Consider the following 16,558-nt stretch of genomic DNA (forward strand, 5'->3'; position numbering starts at 1 on the left):
CTTTCCTACAAGGTGTTGTTGTAACTTTGCTTAAATGATGGTATCAATTAGTACTGGAGCATCCAAATAAAAAATAAAAAGTGTGAGTGGGGATTTGAACCATGGACCTTATACACACGAGACACAGAACTTGCCGCTACACCACCTTTCCTACAAACTGTTGCTGTAACTTGGCTTAAATGATGGTATCAATTAGTACTGGAGCATCCAAAGGACGAATAAAAGGTGTGAGTGTGGATTTGAACCATGGATCTTCAACATGTGAGGCACAGAACTTTCCTCTGCACCACCTTTCCTACAAACTGTTGCTGTAACTTTGCTGAAATGATGGTATCAATTAGTACTGGAGCATCCAAAGGACAAATAAAAGGTGTGAGTGGGGATTTGAACCATGGACCTTCAACATGTAAGACACAGAACTTACCTCTGCACCACCTTTCCTACAATGTGTTTTTGTAACTTTGCTTAAATGATGGTATCAATTAATACTGGAGCATCCAAGGGAAAATAAAGAGTGTGAGTGGGGATTTGAACCATGGACCTTCAACACACGAGACACAGAACTTACCGCTACACCACCTTTCCTTCAAGGTGTTGCTGTAACTTGGCTTAAATGATGGTATCAATTAGTACTGGAGCAACCAAAGGACAAATAAAAGGTGTGAGTGTGGATTTGAACCATGGACCTTCAACATGTGAGACACAGAACTTACCTCTGCACCACCTTTCCTACAAGGTGTTGTTGTAACTTTGCTTAAATGATGGTATCAATTAGTACTGGAGCATCCAAATAAAAAATAAAAAGTGTGAGTGGGGATTTGAACCATGGACCTTCAACACACGAGACACAGAACTTACCGCGACACCACCTTTCCTACAAAGTGTTGCTGTAACTTGGCTTAAATGATGGTATCAATTAGTACTGGAGCATCCAAAGGACGCATAAAAGGTGTGAGTGGGGATTTGAACCATGGATCTTCAACATGTGAGGCACAGAACTTTCCTCTGCACAACCTTTCCTACAAAGTGTTGCTGTAACTTGGCTTAAATGATGGTATCAATTAGTACTGGAGCAACCAAAGGACAAATAAAAGGTTTGAGTGTGGATTTGAACCATGGACCTTCAACACACGAGACACAGAACTTACCGCTACACCACCTTTCCTTCAAGGTGTTGCTGTAACTTGGCTTAAATGATGGTATCAATTAGTACTGGAGCAACCAAAGGACAAATAAAAGGTGTGAGTGTGGATTTGAACCATGGACCTTCAACACACGAGACACAGAACTTACCTCTGCACCACCTTTCCTACAAGGTGTTGTTGTAACTTTGCTTAAATGATGGTATCAATTGGTACTGGAGCAACCAAAGGACAAATAAAAGGTGTGAGTGTGGATTTGAACCATGGACCTTCAACACACGAGACACAGAACTTACCGCTACACCACCTTTCCTACAAACTGTTGCTGTAACTTGGCTGAAATGATGGTATCAATTAGTACTGGAGCATCCAAAGGACAAATAAAAGGTGTGAGTGTGGATTTGAACCATGGACCTTCAACATGTGAGGCACAGAACTTACTGCTACACCACCTTTCCTACAAGGTGTTGCTGTAACTTGGCTTAAATGATGGTATCAATTTGTGTTGGAGCAACCAAAGGACAAATAAAAGGTGTGAGTGTGGATTTGAACCATGGACCTTCAACACACGAGACACAGAACTTACCTCTGCACCACCTTTCCTACAAGGTGTTGTTGTAACTTTGCTTAAATGATGGTATCAATTGGTACTGGAGCAACCAAAGGACAAATAAAAGGTGTGAGTGTGGATTTGAACCATGGACCTTCAACACACGAGACACAGAACTTACCGCTACACCACCTTTCCTACAAACTGTTGCTGTAACTTGGCTGAAATGATGGTATCAATTAGTACTGGCGCATCCAAAGGACAAATAAAAGGTGTGAGTGTGGATTTGAACCATGGACCTTCAACATGTGAGGCACAGAACTTACTGCTACACCACCTTTCCTACAAGGTGTTGCTGTAACTTGGCTTAAATGATGGTATCAATTGGTACTGGAGAAACCAAAGGACAAATAAAAAGTGTGAGTGGGGATTTGAACCATGGACCTTCAACATGGGAGGCACAGAACTTACTGCTGCACCACCTTTCCTACAAGGTGTGGCTGTAACTTTGCTTAAGTGATGGTATCAATTAGTACTGGAGCATCCAAAGGACAAATAAAAGGTGTGAGTGGGGATTTGAACCATGGATCTTCAACATGTAAGGCACAGAACTTACCGCTGCGACTCTGTCTGACCAAAAACCTCAGAAGACTCACTGTAACCCAAGATAAAGCCACAACTCAGCTGCACCAAATCCAAAGCAGGAGAACAGAGTGAATGAGCGACCAGACGACCTGTCAGTCATTCCCATAGACTGTAGTCTATGGTTAGAAAGCACAACCTGCACTGGATGCTGCTGCTGCTGCTCATTCACTGGAGACAGCTGGAAACTAAAACCTCTCTGGGTTTTAAAGCCAACTGATTCTGCCTCCATGTCTGCAGGAGGTGTTTCCTATTTCTTGGTTCCTCCTCCGACCACCAGGCGGCGCCTCCTGCTTTGGATGGAGGCTCTTTGTGAGGAAGTTGTGGTGGATTCTGTTGTGGCTGTTCAGTGGCTCCAGGTGCAACATTGCTCAAGTGATGCTATCAATTAGTATTGGCGCAACCAAAGGACAAATAAAAGATCAGGACAGGGTTTTGAACCATGGACCTTCAACATGAGCGGCACAAAACTTACCTCTGCACCAACTTTCCTACAAGGTGTTGCTGTAACTTTGCTTAAATGATGTCATCAATTAGTACTGGAGAATCCAAAGGACGAATAAAAGGTGTGAGTGTGGATTTGAACCATGGATCTTCAACATGTGAGGCACAGAACTTTCCTCTGCACCACCTTTCCTACAAAGTATTGCTGTAACTTTGCTTAAATGATGGTATCAATTAGTACTTGAGCATCCAAATAAAAAATAAAAAGTGTGAGTGGGGATTTGAACCATGGACCTTCAACATGTGAGACACAGAACTTACCTCTGCACCACCTTTCCTACAACGTGTCGTTGTAACTTTGCTTAAATGATGGTATCAATTAGTACTGGAGCATCCAAATAAAAAATAAAAAGCATGAGTGGGGATTTGAACCATGGACCTTCAACACACGAGACACAGAACTTACCGCTACACCACCTTTCCTACAAACTGTTGCTGTAACTTGGCTTAAATGATGGTATCAATTAGTACTGGAGCAACCAAAGGACAAATAAAAGGTGTGAGTGGGGATTTGAACCATGGACCTTCAACATGTGAGACACAGAACTTACCTCTGCACCACCTTTCCTACAAGGTGTGGTTGTAACTTTGCTTAAATGATGGTATCAATTAGTACTGGAGTATCAAAATAAAAAATAAAAAGTGTGAGTGGTGATTTGAACCATGGACCTTCAACACACGAGACACAGAACTTACCGCTACACCACCTTTCCTACAAACTGTTGCTGTAACTTGGCTTAAATGATGGTATCAATTAGTACTGGAGCAACCAAAGGACAAATAAAAGGTGTGAGTGGGGATTTGAACCATGGACCTTCAACATGTGAGAAACAGAACTTACCTCTGCACCACCTTTCCTACAACGTGTTGTTGTAACTTTGCTTAAATGATGGTATCAATTGGTACTGGAGCAACCAAAGGACTAATAAAAGGTGTGAGTGGGGATTTGAACCATGGACCTTCAACATGTGAGGCACAGAACTTACCACTGCACCACCTTTCCTTCAAGGTGTTGCTGTAACTTGGCTTAAATGATGGTATCAATTGGTACTGGAGCATCCAAAGGACAAATAAAAGGTGTGAGTGGGGATTTGAACCATGGACCTTCAACATGTGAGGCACAGAACTTACTGCTACACCACCTTTCCTACAAGGTGTTGCTGTAACTTGGCTTAAATGATGGTATCAATTGGTACTGGAGAAACCAAAGGACAAATAAAAAGTGTGAGTGGGGATTTGAACCATGGACCTTCAACATGGGAGGCACAGAACTTACTGCTGCACCACCTTTCCTACAAGGTGTGGCTGTAACTTTGCTTAAATGATGGTATCAATTGGTACTGGAGAAACCAAAGGACGAATAAAAGGTGTGAGTGGGGATTTGAACCATGGACCTTCAACATGTGAGGCACAGAACTTACCACTGCACCACCTTTCCTTCAAGGTGTTGCTGTAACTTGGCTTAAATGATGGTATCAATTGGTACTGGAGCATCCAAAGGACAAATAAAAAGTGTGAGTGGGGATTTGAACCATGGATCTTCAACACGTGAGGCAAAGAACTTTCCTCTGCACAACCTTTCCTACAAAGTGTTGCTGTAACTTGGCTTAAATGATGGTATCAATTAGTACTGGAGCAACCAAAGGACAAATAAAAGGTGTGAGTGTGGATTTGAACCATGGACCTTCAACATATGAGACACAGAACTTACCTCTGCACCACCTTTCCTACAAGGTGTTGTTGTAACTTTGCTTAAATGATGGTATCAATTAGTACTGGCGCATCCAAATAAAAAATAAAAAGTGTGAGTGGGGATTTGAACCATGGACCTTCAACACACGAGACACAGAACTTACCGCTACACCACCTTTCCTACGAAGTGTTGCTGTAACTTGGCTTAAATGATGGTATCAATTAGTACTGGAGCAACCAAAGGACAAATAAAAGCTGTGAGTGGGGATTTGAACCATGGACCTTCAACATGTGAGGCACAGAACTTTCCTCTGCACCACCTTTCCTACAAACTGTTGCTGTAACTTGGCTGAAATGATGGTATCAATTAGTACTGGAGCATCCAAAGGACAAATAAAAGGTGTGAGTGGGGATTTGAACCATAGACCTTCGACATGTGAGGCACAGAAGTTAGCTCTACACCACCTTTCCTACAAAGTGTTGCTGTAACTTGGCTTAAATGATGGTATCAATTAGTACTGGAGCATCCAAAGGACGAATAAAAGGTGTGAGTGGGGATTTGAACCATGGATCTTCAACATGTGAGGCACAGAACTTTCCTCTGCACCACCTTTCCTACAAAGTGTTGCTGTAACTTGGCTTAAATGATGGTATCAATTAGTACTGGAGCAACCAAAGGACAAATAAAAGGTGTGAGTGGGGATTTGAACCATGTATCTTCAACATGTGAGGCACAGAACTTACCGCTGCACCACTTTTCCTTCAAGGTGTTCCTTGTAACTTGGCTTAAATGATGGTAACAATTGGTACTGGAGCAACCAAAGGACAAATAAAAGGTGTGAGTGGGGATTTGAACCATGGACCTTCAACATGTGAGACACAGAACTTACCTCTGCACCACCTTTCCTACAAGGTGTTGTTGTAACTTTGCTTAAATGATGGTATCAATTAGTACTGGAGCATCCAAATAAAAAATAAAAAGTGTGAGTGGGGATTTGAACCATGGACCTTATACACACGAGACACAGAACTTGCCGCTACACCACCTTTCCTACAAACTGTTGCTGTAACTTGGCTTAAATGATGGTATCAATTAGTACTGGAGCATCCAAAGGACGAATAAAAGGTGTGAGTGTGGATTTGAACCATGGATCTTCAACATGTGAGGCACAGAACTTTCCTCTGCACCACCTTTCCTACAAACTGTTGCTGTAACTTTGCTGAAATGATGGTATCAATTAGTACTGGAGCATCCAAAGGACAAATAAAAGGTGTGAGTGGGGATTTGAACCATGGACCTTCAACATGTAAGACACAGAACTTACCGCTACACCACCTTTCCTACAAACTGTTGCTGTAACTTGGCTTAAATGATGGTATCAATTAATACTGGAGCAACCAAAGGACAAATAAAAGGTGTGAGTGGGGATTTGAACCATGGACCTTCAACATGTGAGACACAGAACTTACCTCTGCACCACCTTTCCTACAAAGTATTGCTGTAACTTTGCTTAAATGATGGTATCAATTAGTACTGGAGCATCCAAATAAAAAATAAAAAGTGTGAGTGGGGATTTGAACCATGGACCTTCAACACACAAGACACAGAACTTACCGCTACGCCACCTTTCCTACAAACTGTTGCTGTAACTTGGCTTAAATGATGGTATCAATTAGTACTGGAGCATCCAAAGGACGCATAAAACGTGTGAGTGGGGATTTGAACCATGGCTCTTCAACATGGGAGGCACAGAACTTTCCTCTGCACAACCTTTCCTACAAAGTGTTGCTGTAACTTTGCTTAAATGATGGTATCAATTGGTACTGGAGCAACCAAAGGACAAATAAAAGGTGTGAGTGTGGATTTGAACCATGGACCTTCAACACACGAGACACAGAACTTACCTCTGCACCACCTTTCCTACAAGGTGTTGTTGTAACTTTGCTTAAATGATGGTATCAATTGGTACTGGAGCAACCAAAGGACAAATAAAAGGTGTGAGTGTGGATTTGAACCATGGACCTTCAACACACGAGACACAGAACTTACCGCTACACCACCTTTCCTACAAACTGTTGCTGTAACTTGGCTGAAATGATGGTATCAATTAGTACTGGAGCATCCAAAGGACAAATAAAAGGTGTGAGTGTGGATTTGAACCATGGACCTTCAACATGTGAGGCACAGAACTTACTGCTACACCACCTTTCCTACAAGGTGTTGCTGTAACTTGGCTTAAATGATGGTATCAATTTGTGTTGGAGCAACCAAAGGACAAATAAAAGGTGTGAGTGTGGATTTGAACCATGGACCTTCAACACACGAGACACAGAACTTACCTCTGCACCACCTTTCCTACAAGGTGTTGTTGTAACTTTGCTTAAATGATGGTATCAATTGGTACTGGAGCAACCAAAGGACAAATAAAAGGTGTGAGTGTGGATTTGAACCATGGACCTTCAACACACGAGACACAGAACTTACCTCTGCACCACCTTTCCTACAAGGTGTTGTTGTAACTTTGCTTAAATGATGGTATCAATTAGTACTGGAGCATCCAAAGGACAAATAAAAGGTGTGAGTGGGGATTTGAACCATGGACCTTCAACACACGAGACACAGAACTTACCGCTGCGACTCTGTCTGACCAAAAACCTCAGAAGACTCACTGTAACCCAAGATAAAGCCACAACTCAGCTGCACCAAATCCAAAGCAGGAGAACAGAGTGAATGAGCGACCAGACGACCTGTCAGTCATTCCCATAGACTGTAGTCTATGGTTAGAAAGCACAACCTGCACTGGATGCTGCTGCTGCTCATTCACTGGAGACAGCTGGAAACTAAAACCTCTCTGGGTTTTAAAGCCAACTGATTCTGCCTCCATGTCTGCAGGAGGTGTTTCCTATTTCTTGGTTCCTCCTCCGACCACCAGGCGGCGCCTCCTGCTTTGGATGGAGGCTCTTTGTGAGGAAGTTGTGGTGGATTCTGTTGTGGCTGTTCAGTGGCTCCAGGTGCAACATTGCTCAAGTGATGCTATCAATTAGTATTGGCGCAACCAAAGGACAAATAAAAGATCAGGACAGGGTTTTGAACCATGGACCTTCAACATATGAGACACAGAACTTACCTCTGCACCACCTTTCCTACAAGGTGTTGTTGTAACTTTGTTTAAATGATGGTATCAATTGGTACTGGAGCATCCAAATAAAAAATAAAAAGTGTGAGTGGGGATTTGAACCATGGACCTTCAACACACGAGACACAGAACTTACCGCTACACCACCTTTCCTACGAAGTGTTGCTGTAACTTGGCTTAAATGATGGTATCAATTAGTACTGGAGCAACCAAAGGACAAATAAAAGGTGTGAGTGGGGATTTGAACCATGGACCTTCTACATGTGAGGCACAGAACTTTCCTCTGCACCACCTTTCCTACAAGGTGTTGTTGTAACTTTGCTTAAATGATGGTATCAATTAGTACTGGAGCATCCAAATAAAAAATAAAAAGTGTGAGTGGGGATTTGAACCATGGACCTTCAACACACGAGACACAGAACTTACCGCTACACCACCTTTCCTACAACGTGTTGCTGTAACTTGGCTTAAATGATGGTATCAATTAGTACTGGAGCAACCAAAGGACAAATAAAAGGTGTGAGTGGGGATTTGAACCATGGACCTTCAACATGTGAGAAACAGAACTTACCTCTGCACCACCTTTCCTACAACGTGTTGTTGTAACTTTGCTTAAATGATGGTATCAATTGGTACTGGAGCAACCAAAGGACTAATAAAAGGTGTGAGTGGGGATTTGAACCATGGACCTTCAACACACGAGACACAGAACTTACCGCTACACCACCTTTCCTACAAAGTGTTGCTGTAACTTGGCTTAAATGATGGTATCAATTAGTACTGGAGCAACCAAAGGACAAATAAAAGGTGTGAGTGTGGATTTGAACCATGGACCTTCAACATATGAGACACAGAACTTACCTCTGCACCACCTTTCCTACAAGGTGTTGTTGTAACTTTGTTTAAATGATGGTATCAATTGGTACTGGAGCATCCAAATAAAAAATAAAAAGTGTGAGTGGGGATTTGAACCATGGACCTTCAACACACGAGACACAGAACTTACCGCTACACCACCTTTCCTTCAAGGTGTTCCTGTAACTTGGCTTAAATGATGGTATCAATTGGTACTGGAGCATCCAAAGGACGAATAAAAGGTGTGAGTGGGGATTTGAACCATGGATCTTCAACATGTAAGGCACAGAACTTACCGCTGCGACTCTGTCTGACCAAAAACCTCAGAAGACTCACTGTAACCCAAGATAAAGCCACAACTCAGCTGCACCAAATCCAAAGCAGGAGAACAGAGTGAATGAGCGACCAGACGACCTGTCAGTCATTCCCATAGACTGTAGTCTATGGTTAGAAAGCACAACCTGCACTGGATGCTGCTGCTGCTGCTCATTCACTGGAGACAGCTGGAAACTAAAACCTCTCTGGGTTTTAAAGCCAACTGATTCTGTCTCCATGTCTGCAGGAGGTGTTTCCTATTTCTTGGTTCCTCCTCCGACCACCAGGCGGCGCCTCCTGCTTTGGATGGAGGCTCTTTGTGAGGAAGTTGTGGTGGATTCTGTTGTGGCTGTACAGTGGCTCCAGGTGCAACATTGCTCAAGTGATGCTATCAATTAGTATTGGCGCAACCAAAGGACAAATAAAAGATCAGGACAGGGTTTTGAACCATGGACCTTCAACATGAGCAGCACAAAACTTACCTCTGCACCAACTTTCCTACAAGGTGTTGCTGTAACTTTGCTTAAATGATGTCATCAATTAGTACTGGATCATCCAAAGGACAAATAAAAGGTGTGAGTGTGGATTTGAACCATGAACCTTCAACATGTGAGACACAGAACTTACCTCTGCACCACCTTTTCTACAAGGTGTTGATGTAACTTTGCTTAAATGATGGTATCAATTAGTACTGGAGCATCCAAAGGACGAATAAAAGGTGTGAGTGGGGATTTGAACCATGGATCTTCAACATGTGAGGCACAGAACTTTCCTCTGCACCACCTTTCCTACAAAGTATTACTGTAACTTTGCTTAAATGATGGTATCAATTAGTACTGGAGCAACCAAAGGACAAATAAAAGGTGTGAGTGTGGATTTGAACCATGGACCTTCAACATGTGAGACACAGAACTTACCACTGCATCACCTTTCCTACAAGGTGTTGTTGTAACTTTGCTTAAATGATGGTATCAATTAGTACTGGAGCATCCAAATAAAAAATAAAAAGTGTGAGTGGGGATTTGAACCATGGATCTTCAACATGTGAGGCACAGAACTTTCCTCTGCACAACCTTTCCTACAAAGTGTTGCTGTAACTTGGCTTAAATGATGGTATCAATTAGTACTGGAGCAACCAAAGGACAAATAAAAGGTGTGAGTGGAGATTTGAATCATGTGAGGTACAGAACTTACACTGCCGGTTTGTTTCTGAGACTGAATACACCCGATCTCGTCTGATCTTCGAAGCTAAACAGGGTTGGGCCTGGTTAGTACTTGGATGGGAGACTGCCTGGGAATACCAGGTGCTGTAAGCTTTTTACTTCTCCTCACAACCTGAACAACACACTGCTAGCGACAGCTATCAACTAAAACCTCTTGGTTTCTTTATTATACACTCTATGAGGTGGATAAGCTGCAGCTCATGCTGATTTATTGCTGGTTCTGGTTGGAGCCAAAGAACAAAGGCTTCACCTGTTGGAGCAGCTGATGTCCTGCAGCCTCTTCACCACACAAAGCCTCTGACAGCTTCAATTCTTTACACTCTGACTGCAAGACACCAATCACATAGGAACATATACATGTGTGGAACAAAGAGCTGAGCTGACACTCAACATGTGTTTGAGCATTTATTGATAAAGACATTCAAACATGTCTAGAGATAGAACACCAACGCACGGTGTAAGAAAGGTCAGAACAGACTTCACCTGCTCAGGAAACTGAGGTCCTTCGGGGTGCAGGGAGCAATTCTGAGGACCTTTTATGGTTGTGTGGTGGTATCAGCCATCCTGTATGGACTGGTCTGCTGGAGCAGCAGCATCACGGCTGCAGACAGGAAGAGACTAAAGAAACTGGTTAAGAAAGCAAGCTCTGTCCTGGGCTGGTGGTAGACAGGAGGATGATGACAAAGCTGTTGTCTATCATGGAGGACATCTCCCACCCCCTGCAGGAAACAGGACCATCACCGGCAGCTCCTTCAGGGACAGACTGCTTCACCCACGATGTTTGAAGGAGGTCCTTCCTTCCTGCAGCAGTCAGACTGTTCAATCAAGCCTGCTCCCAGTAGTTCAGATCACCCATGAAGTAACTGCAATAAAATGTAAATAAGTCAATATGTGCAATTTCACAGGTTTTTTTTTTTTTTTTTTTAACAAGCATTTCTATTTCTTCTCTAAGGAGAAAGCATCTATTTATATCTGTGCACTGAGTGCTGCTTTTTTTTTTTTTTTTTACTTTTTTTCCTATCTGCTACTGCCACACTGAAAATTTCCCCACTGCAGGATCACTGAAGGATCTACCTATCCATCCATCTATCTATGGTCCATCTACCTACCTACCTATCTATCCATCCATCCATCCATCTGCCTATCTATATCCATCTGTCCATCCATCCATCCATCTGCCTATCTATATCCATCTGTCCATCCATCCATCCATCTGCCTATCTATATCCATCTATCCATCCATCCATCCATCTCTCTCACAGGTGTGGAGGTTGACTCGCCTGTTCTGAATCACCTTAATCCACGGACAACTTCAGCATGTAAAACATAAATAAGCAAAGGCTGCAACTCGTGATTATTTTAATTTTAACTTCACTTTATGTGCTGTTCAAAAAACTTTATTTTTTCTGCAAATGTGTAGTGATTCCAAATCTTGGTTATCGATCTCCTTGATTACAAAAAAAATCTGTATCGACCCGGAAAAAAAACAAACATGTCAGGCACCCTATGATGTTAACTGTTTGCCTGAATGTTTTTGTTTAAAATCCTCAGTAATAACCTTTGACTGGTTGCTCTTAACCCTGTAAAACCCACTGCTGCAAAAATACAACATCAGCTTATTTTTTAATTACTATTTTCTATTATATATATCTGAAATAAACCCTAATCTGTGGGTCTGACAGCAGCGTGAGGTCAAAGAAGCTGCCATCAGCTGCTGCACTTCTGTCCGTCCAGCAGATGGAGCCATGGAGCTGCAGTGAAGTGAAGAGCAGCACAAGGCAACCACCACTTCCATCCACTGACGCATTCAATTTGACTAACGCTAATGTTTTATTGACTTCCAACCACTAAACCAATATGATCACTGATGCACTGAGCTGAAGAAGTAATGTTACATTTCAAACATAACTGGGGAAATAACCGAAACTTCTTCCTTAGGAAAGGAGAAAGTATAAGAGTATAAAGGCAGTGCAAGAATAAATAAGAAAAAAACGGTGCAAAAATTGCCCATAGCATTATATACAGATGATTTTATTCTTAAAAAAAAAAAAAAAACAAACATGTAGAAGACTATATACAGAGGATGAGGTTTCAGGTATAGATAGATCGACAGATGAATCCTTACTGTGAAAATATTTAAAGACATTGAACATTGTGCAATATAAGGTCAGTCAGCAGCCTCAGTTCATGCACCAACACAACTTTTATGCATTTTTAAAAAATAAAAAATTACATGTTTCTAAATCTCCAGTGAATGAGCAGCAGCGTCCTGTGCAGGTGGTGAGGAGAAGTAAAAAGCTTTTACTTGGGAGAATTTAAAAGATCTTTTGGAGATTTAATCACTTAAACAAAAATGTTGATGTTTTGTTTGTATTTATCTGTGCATTGTTCATCTTTCTACTACATTCACAGATTTCTACAAACTCAAAGTGCAATAAAAGTGATTATATTCAACATTCTAAGACTTCTTGTAAACTCAAATACTTTCAATGTCTTCTAAAGTGGTCTATTATGGGATGGCTACACTGTTCAATTTGAATTGTTTTAAATCGACTAAAGCAAAAAAATCAGATTTTAAATAATTCACAATATTAAGTTAGTGAAACATTATTATGTCAAAACAATATAAACATAAAAAATGTTTGCAACTTAAAAGGTTTATCTAAATCAGTACATTGGGCTTTTAATCTTGCAATCATGCATTTTCTAATTTAACTATCTTGTAAAAGTGTATTTTATATAACAGGATTACACTTTTTAATGCATTAACATGTAAATAACTTTAATTTTGCACCTGGTAAAGACGAGGCTGGTTTTAATTTATATTTATTTTACATCTTGTGAATTTCCACTAGGGGCGAAAAAAGCATCTAATAATACAAGAGAACTTATTTTTTGGTCATATTTTGAATTATTAATCTCAATGTGTAAAGTAGCTCTTTAATACGTTATATAATAAACGTAAAATGTCGTCTAAAATGTGCAGCTCAACTTGGTTTTGTGTAAATAACTTATTAACCAGGATGTAACTCTAAATGGAATCTGGAAATAATCTATAATGATGTGTTATTTCTTATAATGAAGCTTGATTTTTGAGGAGGTCTTGATCCAGCCCAAGTTCTCTATGAAGACGAGAAAAAACTCCCCATGGAAGATGGGAAGAAACCTTGGGAAAGGCAATTCAAAGAGAGATCCCCTTTCCACGGACGGCTGGATGGAGGCTGCAGGAGAGAAGGAAAAAAAACGACATGAGTTCTTCTGGTTTGACAGAAAACAGCAACAGAGCAGCATTAAGTGGAAAATGATGACAGTTCCTCTGACAGACTTTCAAGAAGTCCACAAGAGTTTGGGAAGATGATGGTAGGACACAATAAAGCCATGCATAATTCAGGGTGTGGTCACTCTGAGTGAGCAGGTCACTGCCCACAGATGTTTGTATGGCCCATCTCAGCTCCACTGCTTTGCTCATTTATTCACACTAAGCTCACCCATGGGTGACGTCATGGAGGGTTTGCGCATCTTTACATATAGTCAATGCCCCTACAGCACAAAATTCCTTTTTCTGTAAAGTAACTTATTAGCATATCAACAACTGAGCAAGAAATAACCATAATGCAAAGTCAACTGCAAGGAAGTTTGTTCCTAATTCTTCTAAAGCTCCTTCTTCAGTCAAAGGTCAATGCATGAAGAAGGAGAAAGGAGACAAACTCCTTCTTCAGGACTTCAGCGCTCAACATCATGACTGTCCAACTCTGGCAGGGTGCAAAACTCCTTTAACACGTTTTAAATTAAAGACCAAAGGTAGACGTGTTGGGACAAAGAACCAAAAAAAATTGCCAAAAATTATTCCATGTCAGAGGGCTGTGTGTCCCGGAGAGGACTCGAAGCAGCTGGGCCTGGGTTTCCACTTTCTTTCAGCTTTCCTGGGAGGTTTTCCCAGCGGCGCTATCAATGATAACAGACAGTGACATATCATGGAGGCGGGTGTTTGGTTCAACAAAGCGACGCTATCCACTGCTAGCAGCGATAAATACCTCCAGTAACGTTACTCCTTATGCACCCTGAGCTGCCCTGCTGGCTCAGACGGACTGAGGCGGTTGTGGTTTGACTACACGGTAAAACACACACTATTAATAATGTCTATTTCCACTGTGTGCGCTACAAATAAGCCGCAAACAGCCTCGCTCATCCCGTGACAGCGGCACGACGCCTCGGGAAACACCGCCGTATCACTCGACCTTACCTGACCAGGCTAGCTAGAAGCTAGCTGTCAAAAAAGCCTATTTCTGTTTTTTAAGCCCCCTTTCTCCTCCTCCTCCTCCTCCTCATGTGACAGAAACGCCTCGTCCGCCCCAGCCAGGCCGGCTACACTACACCCGCATAAAAGTAATAAACATATGGAAGTAAGATAAATAGTGTCGAAACCGTCGACAGCTTGACGACCACTTACCTGAGCAACGAAAAGCCCAACTGTCACTGACGCCGTTTGGAGTTGATGTTGCTGCGTCAAGTTCGCGACAGTCACACCGCGCAGTCAGATGACGTCACGGTCGCCAGGATTCATTTCAAAATAAACGAACGCAGTTGAAAAATACAAAAACACCTAAGCTCATCTTCTTCACCTGCAAGTGAATATCACGCTACCCAAATATTTGGATTGTGCTGGGATTATTTTCCGAACTTTTTTCTGCTATCAAACGTCTGTTATTTGTTCTTCAAGAAGATTCAAAGGTAAGACAAGCTTCATATTTAAATATTACCGAGATTGTGAAAAAATAAGGTAATAATGTGGTCTATTCATACTAACTTCACTGTTGATAACTAATTCATTTATTATTATCAATATAATTACTGTTTTAGAGCTGTTTGCAAATTTGGCATCTGAAAAAAATGTGGCATTGACTTTACTTTTCAAACCAAGATATAAAACTGGTTTGTTTTGTCCAACGTAAAGCCAAGTGCAGGCTAAAAGATTTGTATTTTAGTTTCAACAATCAATACTTTCATACATATGTGACACATCTGTCTAGTGTTATTGCATTAACTGCATTTTGTGTTAATACTCAAGAGTCAATTTGAAATAATTACAGAGGACCATAAAGAATTTTTTTTCGTCAAAGAACTACCTGAAAATATACTTTAAAAATTATATGTTAATATTATTTAAAACTTTCAGTAAGTCCTGAGCATAACTAGTATATATTCATTATTTTTTAGGATATTAAATGAAAGCTATTTACATGAGGATATTGGGTTTTTTTTAAATGAGAACACAGAACAAAAAAGATTTTCCATTTAATAAGTTTTAAGTGAACTTTTTCATTACTATTATAATTATTATTATCACAGTCTGAAATATATAATTGATTATCAGCCACAACGACTGATTTTTTTTCTGCAGTGCCAAATGTAAAAAAATGCTTTGGATCTTAAGGACATATTATATGTTGATATTTATTTCCACTTCTATTGCAATGATATTTTTAACCAACACTAGTTCTGATCATAACAACCAAATATTTTTGTCAGATTCAGTGTTAAAACCCTTTAAATGTAAGTTTGTGTACATGATACCATTGTTATTTTATGAAGAACAGTGGTGAAAGATAAATGGGCCTGTTTTTAATTATTACAGTCTGAAACAACAGTATCACATTCAGAAAAAAAACAAACCTCTTACTTAGGTCCCAATCAAAATAGCTTCCATACAAATACTTGATGTTAACATTATTTTCCACTTTCACTGTTATTAAACTATAATCTGTCCTGATCATAGGTAGCAAATATTCTTTCATTTTTATGATTTTTTACACTTTTAATGTTAGTTCATTTGTATAATGCACTGTTGTTTTTGCTATGAAAGATAACGCAAACAATGCATTTTTCAAAACGTGATAAAGCTTTATGACCTCTGCCTTAAACAACAAATGATAGGACACTGGGCAATTGTTATGCACAAAACTACCAAATGCAAATTGATAAATCAAAAACACTTGACTAGATCAGCATCTTGTTACATGAGAAAAGTTCAGTTATGCCATTTTTTTGTTTATTTTTGTTAAGTAGAAAGTTTTGTGATGTCAGATGAAGTGTTGCTATGGCTGAAAAAATAAATATGTGTCTGTGTGTGTAACACCGTGACATTATAGTTGTATATTTGTGTGCACAGATCTCTGGAACACTCGAGAGAAAAACTAAAGACTTGGATAAAGTGCAAGTGACTGTTCATCAGTGGACAAAGTATCAAACAAAATGGGGAACAAGGTAAGAAATTCTGACCTTCAATCAGACACAGCTGCTCACAAAGTGGGTTTTCATCTCCCATCTTTCCCTCCTAATGAAATGCTTGATGTAGTATGTTGGATCAGCTGTTTAGGAGATAATACAAGTTCATGTAGTTCCACTTCCCACTGCTGTTTGTTTACTGTGACCTGACAAAACATGAGATGTTAAAATTTACTGCAGCATCTAGTTTCGTGATTTATTCTCGTGATTTAT

General features: G+C 40.6%; 1 long non-coding RNA gene across 2 annotated transcripts; it reads right to left on the minus strand.

Annotated features, from left to right (window-relative positions):
• Window positions 1–12,063: 12,063 nt before the first annotated feature.
• Window positions 12,064–14,655, minus strand: LOC129348321 (uncharacterized). Of its 2 annotated transcripts, none has more exons than XR_008600846.1 (2): window positions 14,511–14,655; window positions 12,064–14,005 (listed from the first exon to the last, which is right to left on the minus strand). It is a non-coding gene; the product is annotated as an uncharacterized LOC129348321 (long non-coding RNA). The 2 variants fall into 2 exon arrangements; XR_008600845.1 differs by lacking the exon at window positions 14,511–14,655 and adding an exon at window positions 14,095–14,230.
• Between the last annotated feature and the right edge of the window lie 1,903 nt (window positions 14,656–16,558).

The sequence above is a fragment of the Amphiprion ocellaris genome, chromosome 24 (genome assembly GCF_022539595.1).
Source record: "Amphiprion ocellaris isolate individual 3 ecotype Okinawa chromosome 24, ASM2253959v1, whole genome shotgun sequence".
NCBI lineage: Eukaryota > Metazoa > Chordata > Actinopteri > Pomacentridae > Amphiprion > Amphiprion ocellaris.